Source organism: Pithys albifrons, chromosome 4 (assembly GCF_047495875.1).
Source record: "Pithys albifrons albifrons isolate INPA30051 chromosome 4, PitAlb_v1, whole genome shotgun sequence".
NCBI classification, from domain to species: domain Eukaryota; kingdom Metazoa; phylum Chordata; class Aves; order Passeriformes; family Thamnophilidae; genus Pithys; species Pithys albifrons.
In genome coordinates this window covers 351,237-371,312 of record NC_092461.1, presented here as the reverse complement: position 1 = coordinate 371,312, position 20,076 = coordinate 351,237, and the positions used below count along the sequence as shown (strand labels likewise).

Sequence of the window (20,076 nt, the reverse complement as noted above, 5' to 3'; positions counted from 1 at the left end):
GAAGGCACTGCAGGAATGGAGCAGGAACTGCCTGCCCAGGAAGGGACTCCAGCAAGGGAGCAGGAACTGCCTGCCCAGGAAGGCACTGCAGGAATTGGGCAGGAACTGCCTGCCCAGGAAAGGCACTGCAGGAATGGAGCAGGAACTGCCTGCCCAGGAAGGCACTGCAGGAATGGGGCAGGAACTGCCTGCCCAGGAAGGCACTGCAGGAATTGGGCAGGAACTGCCTGCCCAGGAAGGCACTGCAGGAATTGGGCAGGAACTGCCTGCCCAGGAAGGCACTGCAGGAATGGAGCAGGAACTGCCTGCCCAGGAAGGCACTGCAGGAATTGGGCAGGAACTGCCTGCCCAGGAAGGCACTGCAGCAATGGGGCAGGAACTGCCTGCCCAGGAAGGCACTGCAGGAATGGAGCAGGAACTGCCTGCCCAGGAAGGCACTGCAGGAATGGGGCAGGAACTGCCTGCCCAGGAAGGGACTGCAGCAATGGGGCAGGAACTGCCTGCCCAGGAAGGGACTGCAGGAATGGGGCAGGAACTGCCTGCCCAGGAAGGCACTGCAGGAATTGGGCAGGAACTGCCTGCCCAAGAAGGGACTGCAGGAATGGAGCAGGAACTGCCTGCCCAGGAAGGCACTGCAGCAATGGGGCAGGAACTGCCTGCCCAGGAAGGGACTGCAGGAATGGGGCAGGAACTGCCTGCCCAGGAAGGGACTGCAGGAATGGGGCAGGAACTGCCTGCCCAGGAAGGCACTGCAGGAATGGAGCAGGAACTGCCTGCCCAGGAAGGGACTGAATGAATGGGGCAGGAACTGTCTGCCCAAGAAGGGACTCCAGCAAGGGAGCAGAAGCCCAGAAGCCCAGAACAGCCTTCACCCTTGTTGGTTCTCATAACCCACCCAGATAAAACTCTGGGTAACCTGCTCTGATCCTGCACCTGACTCTGCTCTGGGGAGGAAGCTGGGTTAGAGACACCCAAGGTCCCTTTTGGCCTGAACAGGTCTGATCTTGTGATCCTGTGCCTCTCAGACGTGAAACATTTTCTGTTTTCAGAAGTACATTTAACATGAGTGTGTATTCCAGGGCCGGGGCTGACACCCATACAGGGTACCCAAACTGCTTCACTCTGCAAGTCTGTTTGGGTCAATGACAGAGTTGCTTACAAAGTAAGGGTTGACTCGCAGTGAGTAAAGGCCTTAGGCGAGCAATAGGTAGAGGTAAAAGACAATGTATCAGTTGCTATGTTCCCTGCATGTATATGGTTTTTCATAATTTTTTTAAAGAAGAAAATTATGTGTGTTCTAGTTACAGCTTTTATTTTAATTGTTAAGTTTTATTTTTTCCCAGTATTAAAAAGAAGCTTTGTCTACTGTATACAGGAAAAATGCCTCAGATTTCTAAGATTTGAAACCTGAAAGATTGATTTTTTCACTCCTACGAGTGCAGCACATGGTGTTAGATCTGCTACCATCTTTAGAGATTCTCTGTGCAAGATAATAATGAGATTCACATCTCCACTTCACTGCTTGTGGTGAACTAAGAGGATGGCCATACACAGAGGGCTGAAACAGAACTGCTCTCCTGGCATATTGCTGGAAAGGAGGGTGAGTAAAACGGGGGATGGGTGGTGAAGAAATGGAAGAAAAATCTTGTAAATGCTCTCCCACAACTGTCGAAATTGTGTGTAATTTGATCCTTTCTGCAGATTTTCCCAATATCTACCTAGGGGGATAATCTCCAACTGAACACAGCCCGTTTGAGGGGATTAGGGATCCTCACACTTCACACGGCTCCCAGTGGCCAGGCTTTCATAACTGCAGGAGGGTAACAATTATCCTGGAGAATTACCTGGCACTTGAACTGGCAGCCGGTTTGGTGCCTGGGGGTGACTGTGGAACACTCTGTGTCTGTGGGCAGGCAGCACTGCCCAGCCCCCTGCCAAGCCCCTGCCCCAGGGAGGTATGTGGGACTCAAGGCACACTCAGCATGCTGATTGCTTATTTCTTGTACCCTGCATGTGTTCACCACCTCAGACACCAGAGGAAACATGAAGTGTGTCCTCCAAGGCAACACCCACTCCAGCCTGGCCCCATAAGCAGAAGGAGGTCATTGGTACCTGTGAGTTTGTCCAAGGCAGACGAGGTCAAACCTGGGCTACAAACCTGGGCCTTGAACCGTAGCCATAAGGAGGACAACTGTCACTGCTGCTTTAGGCATCCCTGTGCTGGGTCCTGGTCCAAACGTGCTTCAGGCACATCCCAGCTGTGAGCATGTGCTGTGTGCTGCCACAGCAGCCAATGGCAGGAGCACTTGGTGAGGCAGTGCCCAGGGTCTGCAAGAGACAGACAGGTGTGTTATTGGAGAGGTTTGGGCACATTCCAAAAGAGGCACTGATTGCTAGTGATGGTGTGACTGACTGACACAGGTTTGCTTCAGCAGCTTTACCAGCCAGGAAGACCATGCTTTGATTCTGACTAAGCTGGCCACTGTTGCTCAGCAGGTGGCAAGGCCCCACACCTGGACTGGCACAGCCATGAACACAGACAGCTCACACATCCCACAGGCTGCAGGCTGGGTGGGCTGATTTTCCAGGGTTCACTCTGGTATGGACAGTTCTGCTCACCACAGGCTTTTTCCCCATCTGGGTGCTACTGCAGCACGAGATCTCTGAGCATCAGGCAGTGCTTGGGGCTGAACTTTGCCAGACAGCAATCAGGCCAGTGAGCCATCTCAGGTTGGGTGTTTGTGGCTTCCCCACCACATTCAGTTTCCAGATTCAGGGTCATCATTTCAAGGGACTCAAAAGAACAGAAAAGAAGAAAGAACAGCTCCAGTGAACCTCGTGATCACTGAGCACCCAGTGGGAAAATCTGCCTGCAGGGAATATTAGCTGAGAGCAGCACAGCCTCAACAAGAGGAAAGAATGAACTAGTTCTCAGTATATTTGCTGTATTTTATTGCCTGGTTGTACATTTATGAAGGGCCATCTTACTAATGTGCTTCTCTGACACGCAGGCAAATCTACATTGACATGTGATGATGAGTGGCCATGTCCCCGTGTTCGTGTCCAGGATTATAGACAAGGGATGAGCTGCACCCTCCAGGTGCTGTCTGACTATGACATCCCTCTGAGAGGACTTAACTACAAACAGAACTCAAACCACATTTTAATCTGGACCTCCAACATTTTACTTGGAATTAGTCCTAATTTTGAATATTGGGCCATAAAAAGGACCCTGTGACTATGTGTTTTTGTCAAGAATAAGTAGGGATTAAACAATACTAGTCAACAAATTTGGTTATTCTACAAAGCCTCTGCAGGATTTGGACACTCAAGAGTCCTTGCTCAAGGGTCAGTTGCACTGGCACAACTGAACCTTTGCTATTTCCCTTGTCATCCCCCATGTCTGTGAAGACAAGCCCCTCTCTAGTCTCAGGCTGGGCACTCATGAACCAGCAAAACTGTGTACTGTGTGCAGAGACGTCTCATTTTGAAAAGTCACATGTGAAATAATTTCCTTTCTTTTACTCATCTGACATGCAGTGGTTTTGTGTCAGCTGGAGATATCTTTTAGTGCTTCTGACTACTACATTCTTGGTAGAAACTTTTTCCCTTGAACAAAAGGTTTTTCTTGTGCTGAAGTGCTTGAGGGAGAGTTTGAATGGTAAATTTGCAGCAAGAATGTGTAAGGATGGAGCTGCCCCCGAGGGATCTCCAGGAGTCTGCAGGATTACAGAGACAGGCAGCTTGGCTGCTGTGCCAGCTTTTCAGGTGTTCTGGTGTGTGACTGAGGGCAAACACACACAAACTCTGCCCCTCAGCTGACTCACAACAGGAGAAGGATGTCTCCTTTTCCAGGGCTGTACCAGCAAGCACCCAGGAAATTCAGGATAAAACCTGCAGGTGGAAAGGTCAGGATTTTTCTGTATTGTAACCAGAGACCTCAGAACTCAACAGGTTTGAGCCCAGCAGAAGTCAGGACAGTGCAAACCAAGCCCTACCAAAGAGCATTACATTTGGCTTTGTACCATCACACAACAGGCCAAGGCAGAAGTTGTAATCTCTGCTGTTGCTTCCTCAGGGAACAAACCAAGAGGGGATTTGGGCCCTGGGATAAAACCACACCCAGTGTACTCAGCCACCTTCAAACATGTATTGCTTGTTTCCCCTTGCTACTTAATTTAAAAGAATGTCAGGCATTTCTGAAAAGACAGTGGGTGAGTTGTCAAATGTAACAAAGAGAGAAAATAATTTCAGAAAGAAAGTCTATGTAAATTACAATACCCATCCTCTTTTACACTAAAGCAGAGCTATGATAATTTTAAGTGATTTTTCTATGGCATTTTAAAATGAAATGTGATTCTCTTGTTCATTCCCTGGCAATATGCCCTGAAATATTCCATTAAGTGTTTTCAATTACATGCCAGTCCCAATAGGATCTCAGTAAGAGGTTTTAAAAAGGTATCTTAGCTAGTACATTATCTAATGCAGTTTGAATTCTATCAGTGTTGCAATAAATAAAAATAAATTAAGTAACACAAAAAAGTCTTGTAGCTTTGAATCAATAGACTGGAGAGTAGCTGAGCAGCTACACATATATACTCTTCTCCTTAAAGAAAGGTTTCAGGACGTGGCACCAGAGCCAGCATTTTTATCTCATTTTATCTCATGTCCACCACCTCATATCAAAGTGTGTTTCAGGAATAAAACCAGAATGAAACCTAAACTACATTATTATTTCTGAAAGCTTCTGAGTGGACTTTTGAACCACATGGAGGTACATTACCCTCCCTGTGGCACAAATTACTGCTCAAAGGCTGAGCTGGAGGAGGCTGCTGAGACAGGGCCCTGACAGCACCTTTGGGTGCTTGGCTTTGGTGTGCAGGGCAGGGCAGAGACAGTGCCCTGGCAGCACCTTTGGGTGCTTGGCTTTGGTGTGCTGGGCAGAGCAGAGACAGGGCCCTGGCAGCACCTTTGGGTGCTTGGCTTTGGTGTGCAGGGCAGGGCAGAGACAGTGCCCTGGCAGCACCTTTGGGTGCTTGGCTGTGCCCTGCAGGGCAGGGCAGAGACAGGGCCCTGGCAGCACCTTTGGGTGCTTGGCTGTGCCCTGCAGGGCAGGGCAGAGACAGGGCCCTGGCAGCACCTTTGGGTGCTTGGCTGTGCCCTGCAGGGCAGAGCAGAGACAGGGCCCTGGCAGCACCTTTGGGTGCTTGGCTGTGCCCTGCAGGGCAGAGCAGAGACAGGGCCCTGGCAGCACCTTTGGGTGCTTGGCTGTGCCCTGCAGGGCAGGGCAGAGACAGGGCCCTGGCAGCACCTTTGGGTGCTTGGCTGTGCCCTGCAGGGCAGGGCAGAGACAGGGCCCTGGCAGCACCTTTGGGTGCTTGGCTGTGCCCTGCAGGGCAGGGCAGAGACAGGGCCCTGGCAGCACCTTTGGGTGCTTGGCTTTGGTGTGCTGGGCAGAGCAGAGACAGGGCCCTGGCAGCACCTTTGGGTGCTTGGCTGTGCCCTGCAGGGCAGGGCAGAGACAGGGCCCTGGCAGCTGGGAGCCCCCCAGCCCTCCCAGGGAGGGGCTGTAGGAAACACCCTTGTTTCCCATTGGATGACAGCCTGGCTGTTGGGCAATGGAGGCAGAGCAGGGAGAGCTCCACCACTGCCCCCTCTGCTCTGTGGCAAAGCCCCTGAGCCTCCTGTCGTGTTCTAACCAAGATTTATAACGTGTGCCTGGCCCAGGCCCTGGGGCTCCTGCAAGCAAAGGCTGAGGGGAGGGAACCAAAGCTGCTAATAAAAATGTAGCATTGCATTATGGTAATAAGCATGAAATGTGAAGATTTTTATAAATTGCTTATCTGTTTTAATTATTCTTGAGACATCTGTAATATTAGTGCATGGATAAAGAACAGTTAATTGGAAAATAAATGAGAGATCTAAATGTATTTTTCCCCCTGTGTATATAAAGGGAAGCCTGGATATTAAATCTTGAACTTCCAAATTCTTTCTGTTATATTGTAGAAATGTACAAATTAATCAAACATTTATTATATAAAACAAGCCTTGACAAATGCCAGTTCTGGTGGATTGACTAGTGAAGGAGACCTAATGCTGGTGCAGATTGCTTCATTTTTTTGAACAATTCCTTTGCCACCACAGTCACCAGCAAAATCTACCTGTAAGTTTTCCCTAAGTGAAATTGCCCTTATTTCCTTCTACATCACATATGTGATTCTGCCATGTAGACAATGGCATGTTTCAAGCATGAAAAACTACCATAGGATGACAGTGACTTTCCATTAAGTGTCCTTGGGAGCTGCTGCAAAGCTAAACCATATGCATGTCCCCACTGCTTGCACACATCAGTGTGCATGCTCAGCTCTGGAGAACAAATACAAGAAACAACCATATGGGTGACCACAGCGATAAACTCAGGAAGGTATGAGGAGAATAAAACCTGAGAAACGTAGCAGATAGAAAGATAAACATCTTTAAATCAAAAGTAGGACTTAGAGTTTCTGCTCTGCTGCAGTTTCATGTTTATTAAAAGGATTTATCCTCGAATCATCAAGAGCGAGGCCACGAGCCGTTCATTTCTCCTCCATTTATCTTACTGATTTCCAAGTTATGGGGATTACAAAATCCAGTCATGCAAACCCCCCCAAGCATTTTGCAGACTCCATGAAGAATGCATTCTGCAAACAACAAGGAGGTGACTCTTCCTTCTCTCCTACTGCCAGTCCTCCCTCCTCTCTAATGTTTCTTGCACTGTACTGAGTGCACAGCTAGTGTTAATCAGGCAGTGTCTCTCTTACATAAACTCTATCCTTTCTTGTGTGATTTTATTTTATTTGTCTTCTGTTTTTTATTTTTTTCCTTTTCCTGGTCAGGGCTGGGAGGGTGACGTGGAGAGAATCCTGAGAGGCAGAGAGATGAACAGAGAGTTCAGGGTATGTGCTGACAGGTGTGGAGCCCACTAACTGCAGGATGTATCACTGCCAGTCTCTCAGGTGCAAGTCCTGCTTCCTGACTGACGTGTGCCTGAGTCTTGCTTCACAAACAGGTATCTTTAGTCAGTCACTAAAGCAGCAGCCGGGCCCCCAGGGCCAGCCTGGCCTCAGAAGGTCCAGCTGCACACAACATGCACACATGTGGACACGTGCCCTATCTTGGATCAGTGAGGGGACACTGGTTAAGGTATTTTGGATTTTGTTGTTCAGGTACCACATTGCGGTTATTTTTATTCGTGTTTTCTCTTTTGCTTGATACAGTAATTTATGTTGTAAATTAATACCAGGGATGGTTTGAATGAGGGGTGCTGGCCATGCCTTTAATTTCAGAATTATGAAAGGTTCATTCTGGGTACTGAAGTAGAATAATAAAACCATATTTACGGATTTTATGTAATGGACATTCCTATCTCTTTCACACCTACTAAACCCTAATAGATGTTCTTTATATATGCTATTTGTGTAGCCACATTTTTCATGGAAAAAATGGCAGATAACTTATAGGAATGATTTCTCCCAAATGAAATCTGATAAAAAGAGTTATTAGCCTAGGCCCAATCCTTTAAAGACTCTTCCCTGATCTTCATTTTCCAGTGTTGTATGAAGTGGACCACTTTACTTAACAGGTAGGTATAATAAAGCTGCATATCTTACATGGGACTTGGAAATGAAGGAGTAATGTATTTCCTTGCAGCTTCCTGCTGCCTGCCTGCTGGGACACCTCCTCAGGGTGGGAGGCAGGTGTGGCTGGAGGCAGAGATGGGCTTGGATTCATGGCCAGGGCCCCTCCAGACTCCTGGGAACACCCTTGATGGGATGCCTGTCTGCGGGTGAGAAGACACGGTGTGAGACCTTCTGCTCAGACACGTCCCTTGCCCTGGGCTCTGTGCAGAAGGAACCAGAGCACCAGAACTGCCATGTGCATGTTGTACCTGCCCACAGAGGGAGCCAGCAGCCAGAGGCAGCCCAGGGGACACCAGGGGTGGGGAATGGGGCAGCGATGGAGGCAGCAGGGGGCAGAGAAACCCTCCCCTGGGGTAGCTCGGTGTGCTGAACACACCCACAGCACCATTTTCCTGACAGAGGAGTGTGGTTTGGTTTAACAGGCAGAGCAAAACAGAGATCCTGTATGTACAGACATAATGCAGCAGGGGAGACACATTTTAAATACTGGTATTAATTATATCCAAAGCATCTGAGCAAGAAAGCAAAATTGAAATTGCAATTTAATGAAATAGCAAGAGATGCATTACCTAGCTAGATATTTGCATAAAAAATGCAAATAAGTGGGAAATTTGAGCAGTGGCTTATGAAAGTCTATTCTTCCATTTAATCCATGTGGCTGCTTTTGGTGTGCCTGCCTGCTTTTGTGCAGGGTTAGCCTAACTATCTTTACTCCCCCGGGTAAGGCATCGCACATGCACCCAGAGGATGCAGCACAGACCACGTGTGTGTGTTTGCTTGTGCACAGGAACAGACACGGACTCGCTCATGTGTCCCTATGGATGGGCTCCCTACTGTGGTGTCTGTGTGGATACACAGACACGTGCCCAGCATATCCAGTACTGGAAGGCACTCGAGCCTGATCTAAGCACACACATTTTCCAGAATGATTCCTTCAGCTATCATGCACAGCAGTGAGCCTTCTCCTGCCTGCTCTCTCCTGATAAAGCTGCCCTGCCATCACTGCCCTGCAATCCCAGCAAGCTGATGGGGAGATCTCGCTTCTGATATGCATTTTGATGAGCCTTCAGTGCAATTCCAGACTGGCTGCACCAAGCTGGTGCATGGCTGGCCTGCTGTTCCTTACTGAACAAAACCACATTGTCCCTGTTCCACATACCCAACTGTGTTTAAGGGTCTGTGTTCGGCCCGAGCTGGAAACCACAATGCACTCGAGCAGCTCTGGGGGCTCTGCACACAAGCGAGTGAAAGGCGGGGCGGCACAGGCGCTGGGCTGTCTCTGAGCACACAGAGGGCAGCGATGGGAGGGGAGGGCAGGCGCAGCTCAGCCCTGATGGGGGCTCCAGCAGGGCCCCCTCCTGCCACAGGAGGCTCCTGTCCGAGGCCCCGCAGAGCCTGCAGGGACACAGAGCTGTGCAGGGAGGCTCCTGTCCGAGGCCCCGCAGAGCCTGCAGGGACACAGAGCTGTGCAGGGAGGCTCCTGTCCGAGGCCCAGCAGAGCCTGCAGGGACACAGAGCTGTGCAGGGAGGCTCCTGTCAGAGGCCCAGCAGAGCCTGCAGGGACACAGAGCTGTGCAGGGAGGCTCCTGTCCGAGGCCCAGCAGAGCCTGCAGGGACACAGAGCTGTGCAGGGAGGCTCCTGTCCGAGGCCCAGCAGAGCCTGCAGGGACACAGAGCTGTGCAGGGAGGCTCCTGTCCGAGGCCCCGCAGAGCCTGCAGGGACACAGAGCTGTGCAGCAGAGGCAGAGCTGAGTGGGGCTGGGTGGGCAGGGGGTGCAGGCAGGGCTGAGCAGGGCCGAGTGGGCAGGGGGTGTGATGTGGCAGGAACAGGAGCCACTCTGTGCTTGTGCCAGTGCTGTGGGGAGGGGGCAGCCTGCCCCAGGGCAAGGGATGGGGGAACTGCCCTGATCCTACAGCAAAACAAAAGCCTGCAGGGACCACTGCCGGGCATTACAGAGGCAACGACTTCAAAGTGCTTTAACCCACCTTTAGGACCTTTCGTGGTGCTGCCAACTTTGCCAAGAGATATTAATTGGAAATTGAAGTTGCTTGCAAGTAGGAAAGATGACAATAAGAAAAGCAGAACAGTTCTGACAGTAGCTTTCCAGCCTCTAGTAAAGAATGAAGAGGGTTGTTTGTTTTTTCTTTTTCACTGGTAGCTTCTAAGGACATTAATAAATATTTTTCCAACGGCCAAAATGTAGCTGAGATGAATTCTCTGTACAGAAATGCAATTGCATGTGAAATTGCAGAACTGCAATCACATATGGACAGAGAGAGCAAGTGAGCACTAGTACAAGGATGGTCCATTGCATAATATGCACATAATAGGAAATACTGCTTTCTTAATTTTTTATATATATATATATATATATATATATATATATATATATATGTATGTATGTAGGCATATATTCACTTTTCACCCAGCAAGTGTTCTATTTCTGCCTATAACCTAAAAGCTTGGTACAACCCAACCAACATGCAGTGAAAAACCATTTATTTGTCTGTAGCACTATTATAGCTTCAGCATTACCTCATTATGTGTTAAAAACACTATCATTGGTGTACATATCTTTGTCTATCTCCTTAACTATTTGAAACAACACTTCACACACACACTGTCCCCCCAGGTTTTTAAGCAAAAAGGTGTTAGTTTTCCAATAGATTCCCATTTTGCATGTATTTTTTCAGGTGTTGCCTGTAAGCACAGCAGGTGTTTCAGCACACACAACACATACAACCTCAGCAACTTCCACAGGCAGGTTTGATGCCACCTGCAAACTCAGCTGTAGATGCATTTGTTCTGTTCTGTTCGGCATTTTCGAAGCATTTCACAAGTTATGAAGAAAACATCAGCTCTGATAAGTGAAATTTTTTGTCAGATCATTCCTGTGTTGAATATAGGAATAATGTATTTTTAATTTCAGTATTTCTGGTTGCTTGTCTTTTAAATGAAAGGACAAGTCTAGAAGAGTTGTTTTAAAGGCCAGTCAGACAGCACAAACAGCACAGAGAAAGCATCTTACATTGCAGTTCTGCAAAATCTGGTCATTAATTCAACCTTCTATCTTATTCTTTTTATGCCAGAAAATCTGAAACTGAGTACAAGAGAATGGCTTCATCTGCATTTCAGTGGCCTGCCTTCAATATAAAAGCTATCTTCTTATCTCTCTTTTTGTCCCCCTGCAAGCACTGCAGCAGAGACAAGGCTTTTTTTGGAGGGTTTGGTGTTAGAGTGAGGGGTTATTTGCCATCTGCCATCAGCTTGTAGTTTGCATATCAATAAAAAAAATTAATAAACTAATTTCAAGCATATATGATACAGTTAATGTGGAAGGTCCATTGTTAGGGGAGAAAGAGTATATTCTTATCAGTGGCTTTAAACTGCTATTCATCATTTCTAAAGGGCAATTATTTGGAATCTATTAAGCTAGAATTCATAATACCCCACACACTGAATTTTAAATAGAAATCTGTATTTAGATGAAGGAATACATTAGTGTAAGTCATTAGAGCATTGAAAATCCATGACTTGTTCATTTTTCACTTACTTTGTTTTTATTTTTCCCTTTTCAGAGAATATGGAGTACTGAGGATCTGAGCACTGACAGCAAACTTCCCAAAGTCCATCCTTTCTGGGGGAAGTTTGGATAACAGTGTATGGAACCCTGGGTTCACTTGGTCTCAGCTGCTGCCAGTTACTGCTGGGGAAGGAAAGCACCCCGGGAAATGCCTCAGTGAGCAGAGAGGAGGGGAACAGCTCGGAGGGTACAGGGACAGACACACAGACACACACACAGATGGGCTCATCTGCATCGACCTGCTGGAATAAAGGACCTGCTTCCAAAGTGGTGGCTTGGAATAGGAAGCAAACCCATCAAAGGGCAGGGGACAGATATTTCTTATGAACTCTTTTCTAGTGGGTGTTACATTTTCATGTACTGCTTATTCAAATTTATTTTTGCAAGCCTGATTATCAGTGAATAAAAATAATTGATTTTTAAAAAGTAATAGAAAATGATAACAGGAATGGAGAATAGAAACTGTTTATCATCTTAGTGAATGCTAATGAATGTTCTGTCTGGAGGCTCACAAACAAGTAAAGTGTCCCAGCAGAGACAAATAGATAAGCTAAAAATCACCATCTCATCCTGCACATATTTTCACAGTAGGTCTGGTTTAAGATAAAAAAGCACAGCCTATGGGTAAGCTACATCAGGAAGTGTGTGAGCACTACTCACTGCAGCACTCACTCTGGCACAGCATCCCTGCTCAGCACACACACACACACACACACACACACACACATGTGTGTGTCCCTAAGCATTCCCTGTGCAGGGGCTCAGCACACACACACTCACACACACACACACACACTGTGTCCCTAAGCATTCCCTGTGCAGGGGCTCAGCACACACACACTCACACACACACACACACACTGTGTCCCTAAGCATTCCCTGTGCAGGAGCTCAGCACACACACACACACACACACACACACACACACACACACACACACACACACACACACACTGTGTCCCTAAGCATTCCCTGTGCAGGGGCTCAGCACACACACACACACACACACACACACACACACACACACACACACACACACATGTGTGTGTCCCTAAGCATTCCCTGTGCAGGGGCTCAGCACACACACACACACACACACACACACACTGTGTCCCTAAGCATTCCCTGTGCAGGGGCTCAGCACACACACACACACACACGCACACACACACACACACACACACACACACACACACACACTGTGTCCCTAAGCATTCCCTGTGCAGGGGCTCAGCACACACACACACACACACACACACACTGTGTCCCTAAGCATTCCCTGTGCAGGGGCTCAGCACACACACACACACACACACACAGTGTCCCTAAGCATTCCCTGTGCAGGGGCTCAGCACACACACACACACACACACACACACACACACACACACACACACACACGTGTGTCCCTAAGCATTCCCTGTGCAGGGGCTCAGCACACACCTGCACACACACACACACACACGTGTGTCCCTAAGCATTCCCTGTGCAGGGGCTCAGCACACACACACACACACACACACACACACACACACACACACTGTGTCCCTAAGCATTCCCTGTGCAGGAGCTCAGCACACACACACACACACACACACACACACACACACACACACACACACACACACACAGTGTCCCTAAGCATTCCCTGTGCAGGGGCTCAGGCTACTGAATTAGACAGACAGCAAGCAATTAACCAGTAACAGGAGACTATGAACTTATATCTGCTCCTCCCTAGGACCCTGCTGCTCACTAATATACAGCCACAATACAATGACTGCTTGGAGTGAAGCTCATGCTTTAGCCTCATGCTTTCTTATCTTTGTGAGGGTGAAGCTGACACTGTTTCTGTAAAAACAGAAAGCAGTGACACACAAACAGGGAGGTAGTAAGTAAGCTCCCCGGGCTCCCTGTTGCAGCTCTGTGGGTGGGTAGGAGGCCATATATTTCATATTTCATGCCCTGAGTGGGCACCATCCTCAGCAGAGCTCCCACAGGGGCAGCATGGCTTCCCCAGGGGACCCAGCCACTGCCAGCCCTCAGCAGCACTTCAGTGCAGAGCATGGAATGGCTGAAACTCAGAAAGAAATCCGTGTTCCCTGAAAAGCCTCAGGAACTTATTGCAAGCTTGTTGTTGTTGTTGCCTTGTTAATACAGCTCTTCATTTTATGGCTTCAGAGAAGGAAGGATACTTGTCCCTCACGCTCTGTGGCTTTGGGCTGGGCAGAGGATGGGAGGTGCTCTTAAGCAAGAATGCACTTTTGTCACACAGAACTTTCCTGGACTGACTGTGCTGTGGTGTTTCTTTTCCCCGTGGGAAGCAGAGGCCCCAGTGCACCCTCTGGAGGGGCAGGACTGTGCTGGCCACCTCCCCAGGGCAGTCCCAGGCCAGACTGCAGACAAACCAGACCAGCTGAGGTCAGGCTGCCCACAGCTGGGGTCGTGCTGTCGGGCCACTGGTGACCCCTTGGGGTGGCATTACGGGGGCTGGCACGTGAGCACAGGATGCACTGCTCTGAGGTGAGACTTGTACACACGAGAAACCTGCACGGACTTGGCACAAACAGGCCCCAGGAGAACATTACGAGAGGTGTGAACCAGGTGCCACAGTCTGATAACATCTCAGCTCATGTTCTCACTGTAAGCTTGAAGCACATCCAGAAAGCCATGTTCTACACTAATTGTCATCTTGTTAAGTTTAATGCACTAATGACTTCTCTGTCTAGTGCAGTGTTCAGCAGAACCACCTCTCCTGTCAGCAGTACAAGTTTTGGCTCATTCACAGAAAATACTTCATACAAACTTTCTGAACCTCTCAACATCCTTCAGTTTTCTCCTTGTCCTGTAACAGACCCCAGAGTGTCCTGCTGTCCAGGGTCAGTGGTCTTTTCTGGACCTTGACCTCTAATTCACACCAGCTTTCACTAACACTGAGTCTGATCCCACACTACACAGGCTCCTTCACAACACACGTTCTGTTTTACTTGTACAAGTACATGAAATGTGTCCCTTTCCCTGTGAAACACACTAATTACTCATTTCTCATTGCTTTGATTCTTTCCAGAAAACTTTGTGAAAAACCTTAATTCCTATGAATATCTTGAATGCATTGCATTAAAACCCACTGTTGGTTCAGGTAATGGAATATGCAGCACTGAATTAGGAACATTCCCCTCAGAAACCATTTGCTGTCACTGCATGAAGAAGAAACAACATAAGCCCCTTTACTGCCAGGGGTGCTTGCAATCTCCAAAGACACTTCTTTATTAACAGTTTTCAAACTCTGACTAATACTGCCACTTCTTTTTGGTGTTCTTAAGGAAACTGCACATTATTTGTCTTTTCATAGGATTCAGGACACTTCCATAGATGTTTAAGCATCTTATATCCACATGAAATTATATGAGTATTAAAGATTGTCAAAGAATGTAAACAAGTTGAGAAAACAAATCCCATATAATCTTGAATCATGGGGGGAAATACAGTGGATGTTTTATTCTGGATTTACCCTTTGTGTCCTGTGAAACCCCCTGGATGCAGTTACAAATGGAGTATTTGTATTACAGCTGACTTCTCAGGCAAACCTGGTGAAAACAGCAAGCTGTGTATCCCTTTTCACTGACTAACCTGTTTATGTATTGTAAGATTTGTTACTGGAGGCTTATCAGCCCTTCTGACACTGAGAAATCCCCGAGAGTATTTTCTAGGCTGTGGCATGGCATTCATAACACTGCATAACAATACCAATACTGATACTAATACTGCTACTAACAATATTTTGGTAGCAAACAATTTCCTCTGCAGTGGTTTTCAATTGAAGCACTCCCCAAGAACACAGAGGGGCCACGTTTCCTCAGTGAGGGGCCAAGCCAAGCCAGCAGAAACAGGAGGATGTGACCAGCTGCCGTGTCTCTCTCTGCCCTTCAGCCAGTTCACAGGCACACGGTGCTCCTGTTCAACCACCTGGCCAGAAGGCAACCCAGCACCTGCATGGCCCTTGGGGGAGATGGTGTTTGCAGCACTGCTTGGGCTTTTTGGGTACCAGGTGTGGGATGGCAGATCTCTGTCTGGGATCAATATCATTACTCCAGCTCTTTTAAAACACTCCCAATTTTGAATCAGATTGGCACATAGGAAAATAATGCTGTTACACTTCTATAAATAAATGTTTTTATAAATCAAAATGTGTGTCTTTTATATTTCCTTCCAGTTTAGTATAGGCCCAGAGGTCTGCTGACCCTTAACCCCGGAATCCACAGGGGAGAATAGAAACTTGTTTGTCCAAGTAGAAACTTGTTTCCAGCAAGGAAAGGAGGGCAGATAGAGCTTAATGCCACTGCTTAGCAAGGCAAAGGGTACCAAGAGTTCAGAGGTGCTTCCCAGACTGGAAAACAGCAGCTGACATCGCAGCATTACAGCAGTACCCTGAAATTAAAGGAGCACTGCTCTTACAGAGCTGCTCTGCACAAGATCTGGCTTAAGGCTGACATGTTGTGTGGCTGAGCAAGATCTCATATATGGAGATGGAATTCCTCCTGCTCAGAGCTCGATGGAGGCTTGGGGCTTCTGTGATGCATTTGTAGACAGATTGGCTCCAGGCCTGCTCACCAGGGTGGTGAAGTGCCCAAGGTTTTCAGCAGAAGCAGAGTCAGACCAACTGCAAGAGCTGGTTAAAATCAAAATAAACCACCCCCTTCCCCCCACAAAAACAATGTAGCGTAAACCAGGCAAAGTGTCAATAAAAATACAAAACAACGATTAGTTTTCCACATGAACATTTCATCACGTCCTTTCTCAACACCAATCATTATGACAGTCCATGACAATGTAAACAATGGCATGTCTGAGGTGCTCTAATCCATCCAGCTTGTGTTGCTGTACTTGTTAAGAAAACCCCCTCCATAAAACCTCTAACCAAAACAAAACTCCACCAACCCACATATGTTACCAATGCTTTCTAAAAACAGCCCCTCAGCAGGCTGGGATCCATACCATGACTTCAAATTAAACCATATGTTCATTTATAACATGAAAATCTTGTGGGATGAAGGAGCACTGGAGATGGCAATCATGATTTCCAGAAGGGCTTTTCCAGGGGAAGCCCATGGCACAAGTGGCTGGATGCTCATGGTGCTGTTCCTGCAGTGCTGCCTTCCTCACAAGGTCTCTGTTCAGCACAGAGGGCTCAGCATGGGCACTGACGGCTGATTTTCTCATTGTGACATTAGTTACAAACCAGCTAGGATATAACCAGCCTCGGGTACTCTGTGGGCATTGTGCAGAAAACCTCTGGCACACCTGGCCTGCAGCTCACACCTGGCACCAGGGTCCAGCTAACCCTGCCTGTGAGAGGGGATTGTGGAAAGAAACCCACAAACCTCACTCAGATCCAAGACAAAACTTCCATTATCTTTAGTTCTTAAATAAACAGGAATGATGAAGCCAATGTGGAATTACAAGGAGGGCAAATCAACAAACAAACATTTGAATGGCACACTAGCTGGGGCTCCACAGCTCTCCTCTAAACCATGCATACTTCATGGTACCTCCATGATGGGACCTATTCCCACCCACCTCCCCTTCCCTCAGCCCCACTCACAGCACAGGGCAAGCTCTGGAAGGATAAACAAGAGAACCAAAGCATAAGGACACTGAGGCCAAGCAGCCTGAGCAGACCCGGGCTGGACTCCATGGGGTGGCACTGCAGCAGCGTCACAGACACTGAGAGGGCACCCACACGTGGGTTTGGCCTCACTTGGCATTGCCTACAGTGAGATGGGTAACACAGCAGTGCCAGGAAGGCCACACACACCCGGGATTAAGGATAGAGCAAGGGCCCACTGCAGCAGAACAAACACTCTCACTTTTTTATCTGCCTTGCCTCTCACAAAGATTGGCACTGGGTACTTTCAGGCCGTTTCAGCAGTGAAAGTAAGTTCCATTTTCATGACCCCTGCTCCCCAGTTCCGAGCACAATGTGATATCCCTACAGGATATTATCCATATTGTTCTAACAAAAGGGAATTGCATATTTCACAGCAATGTGCCACAAAGTGGGAAAGTGGTGCAAAGTATCATCACCTGCATATTTGCTTTCCACTTCTGACAAGCCGCTCACTAGGATGGCAAATGCTGTGGGATGCAAACACACTTGTGGTACAGCCTCTAAGTGCTGGACTTCTTTCTTGCTTAGCTGAAACCTTCTCCTGCCTCTGAATTTGCTCAGCCTGCCCGGGACTCAGAGGCCTGTTCTTGCTGGGTTTGCTGCAGACAGCACATCCACACCCTGCATCAGACTGAGAGCTGAGGAACGAAGATGATGGCCCTGGAATGTACACAGATCGCTCAACCTTGATAAACAATAACGGGGCAATACTGCTGCTATAGCACAAGGATAAAATGCTGAGCACTGGTGAAAAGCAGAGCCCTCCTGCTGGAAGGACAGGCAGGGAGCAGCAGAAGCACCCCAGTGCACAGAGCCAGCCCTGCCCGAGCTGTTCACAGGCAGGAACAACCCGGACCTGCTTCGGTGGCAACGCCTCCTGACCCTTCCACGGGTGGAGTTTCTGCAGTGCCACCACGTGAGCCCACAGGTTTCTCCGGGCCAGGGCTGAGTCACCGTCTGGGAATCTCGCTGTGCAGGGTAAACACGGCACACACTGCCCTTGGCTCGGCTCCCAGCAGCCCCGGTGCTGCCCATTGTTCCCGCGGGGTTAATCGCTGCTGGCCGGGCTCCCCTGGGCTGCTGGGGCTGAGGAAGCAGGTGCAGCAGCAGCCCATTGTTACAGCAGCGTTTTGAGAATTGGGAAGCTCCATATATTCTTTCCCCTGTCCTGGGGAAGCGGAGCAAAGCTGGGCAGTGCTGGTGCAGGTGGCACAGCTGGAGCAGGGCAGGGCAGGGTGCCACATGTGCCCACCTCGCCCAGACACACAAAGGTTCCCTTGCAACCGTGTTTGCCCTCCTGCCCTGGAAGCTGCCCTGGATCCCCGCTGGAGGGACAGGCCCTCTGCCCTGCCTGGTCACAAACTCCTGCCCTGGATCCCCGCTGGAGGGACAGGCCCTCTGCCCTGCCTGGTCACAAACTCCTGCCCTGGATCCCCGCTGGAGGGACAGGCCCTCTGCCCAGCCTGGTCACAAACTCCTGCCCTGGAAGCTGCCCTGGATCCCTGCTGGAGGGACAGGCCCTCTGCCCTGCCTGGTCACAAACTCCTGCCCTGGATCCCTGCCGGAGGGACAGGCCCTCTGCCCTGCCAGCGTGGGGTCACCACCATGGGCATTAGCCCTGACTCTCACATGTCCTTACTCTGCTCTTCTCTGAGCGCAATTACATTGACCAACCACTTGTTTTCCTTCTTACCCATGCTATGACAGAGGCAGAACTACCTTCTCTGAGCAGCTCAGGTTTGGCCAGCAGTGGGGCCATGCTGGAGCCAGAGGGCATTGGCTCTCCCAAACATGGGGAAAGCTCCTAGAAGCTTCTCTCAGAAGCCACCCTTGTATTCTCCCACTGCCACCAAACCTGGCCACTCACACCCAATACACTGCTGTAACTTGCATGTGCAGTGTTTGAAAAAATCTCCTTTGGATTGTGTTGTTCCACCTTGACTATATCATTGCAAAGACTGCCATGTTTTAAATGCCTTCAGATGCTGTACTGGCTCTGTTACCTTATACAATTCTTTTCTTTTTTCCAGTTCACGTGTGTGTTTAGGTTTACAGCATATAAACTGAACACTCAAAAAGCTGTAGTAGGAATATTTCACATCAGCCTTCCAAAGCAAAGAGCTGACAACAGAAAGAAATAACACACCGTGTGTAATGGCCACCCATTCAAGGATTCCTTTATACATCTTAGCAGGGAAAACAAATCTGTAAACTCAAGATCAGGTCCTGAGACAAAGACAGGATGTAAATTCCTGCTTGGTACTTGTTTCTGGTGGGCTCTATCAGATTGCTGCTAACAGCATTTCCTTCAGGAACGATAGGGGGGAACTGTGCAATTGCCTGGGATCCTTCAATTTAAAGTGACCAAAACTGTTACTGAGTAAATTATGACGTATTTTTCTGGGTGAAATTTAGTGTAAATTGAAAGCTGAATTCTCAGTCTATACTTGCTCTCTGTCACTTTGCTAACAGCTGAGGGAATTTAGAATAGCCATTTAGCTTTGAACGTGTATTCAGAGACATTTGTTCATGACGCCGTTTGCTGCTTCATCTCCACAGTGCATTGCACAGAACACTCAGCTTTTTGAACAAGGGTAATACAGCTGTGGCCACAGGGAAAGAATGTGCTACCAGTATGCACATAAAGTAAATGTTAATCACATAGAAATCATTACAATTTGGTATTATACAGAAGTAATCCATCTCCCTTGAAATTAAGTAAAAATTATTTAAAATCTCAATATGTAATCAAAATCAAAACAACTTTATAAAATGATATTTTAATTTAAATTGCTTAAATGGAATACTTTAGTGTATTCAACTGGCAGACAGGCACAGTCCCAGGACTTGTATAATAAGCTACTTCAGTTAGACAGCAATTAACTTTTTAAATTCAGTAGGTATTACAAATTGTCAATTTTTTTCTGACTAAAAGTGTCTAGAGAGGAGATCAGGTATTTCTGACTGAGTGTAAGAAAAATGTGCTAGTATTAAATAATCCTGGAAGATTGCCCATATTCAAAGGCAGTGCTTTTAAAATTTAGGGATAGACTATGGCTCCCTGTAATTTTTGTAATGGTATTTAAATTCCAGGATGAATTCCATGGCTAAATTTGGCAAATAGTTTAGGCTGAATAAGTTTTCTGCA

At 48.0% G+C, this 20,076-nt stretch overlaps 1 long non-coding RNA gene across 1 annotated transcript in view; it reads right to left on the bottom strand.

Moving 5' to 3' along the window:
- LOC139671016 (uncharacterized) overlaps nt 1–20,076 on the bottom strand; it is a 51,182-nt gene that overhangs the window by 22,188 nt on the left and 8,918 nt on the right. Inside the window, exon 2 of the long non-coding RNA XR_011697646.1 lies at nt 2,113–2,328. This is a non-coding gene — a long non-coding RNA (uncharacterized lncRNA). The remainder of the gene's footprint in view (nt 1–2,112; nt 2,329–20,076) is intronic.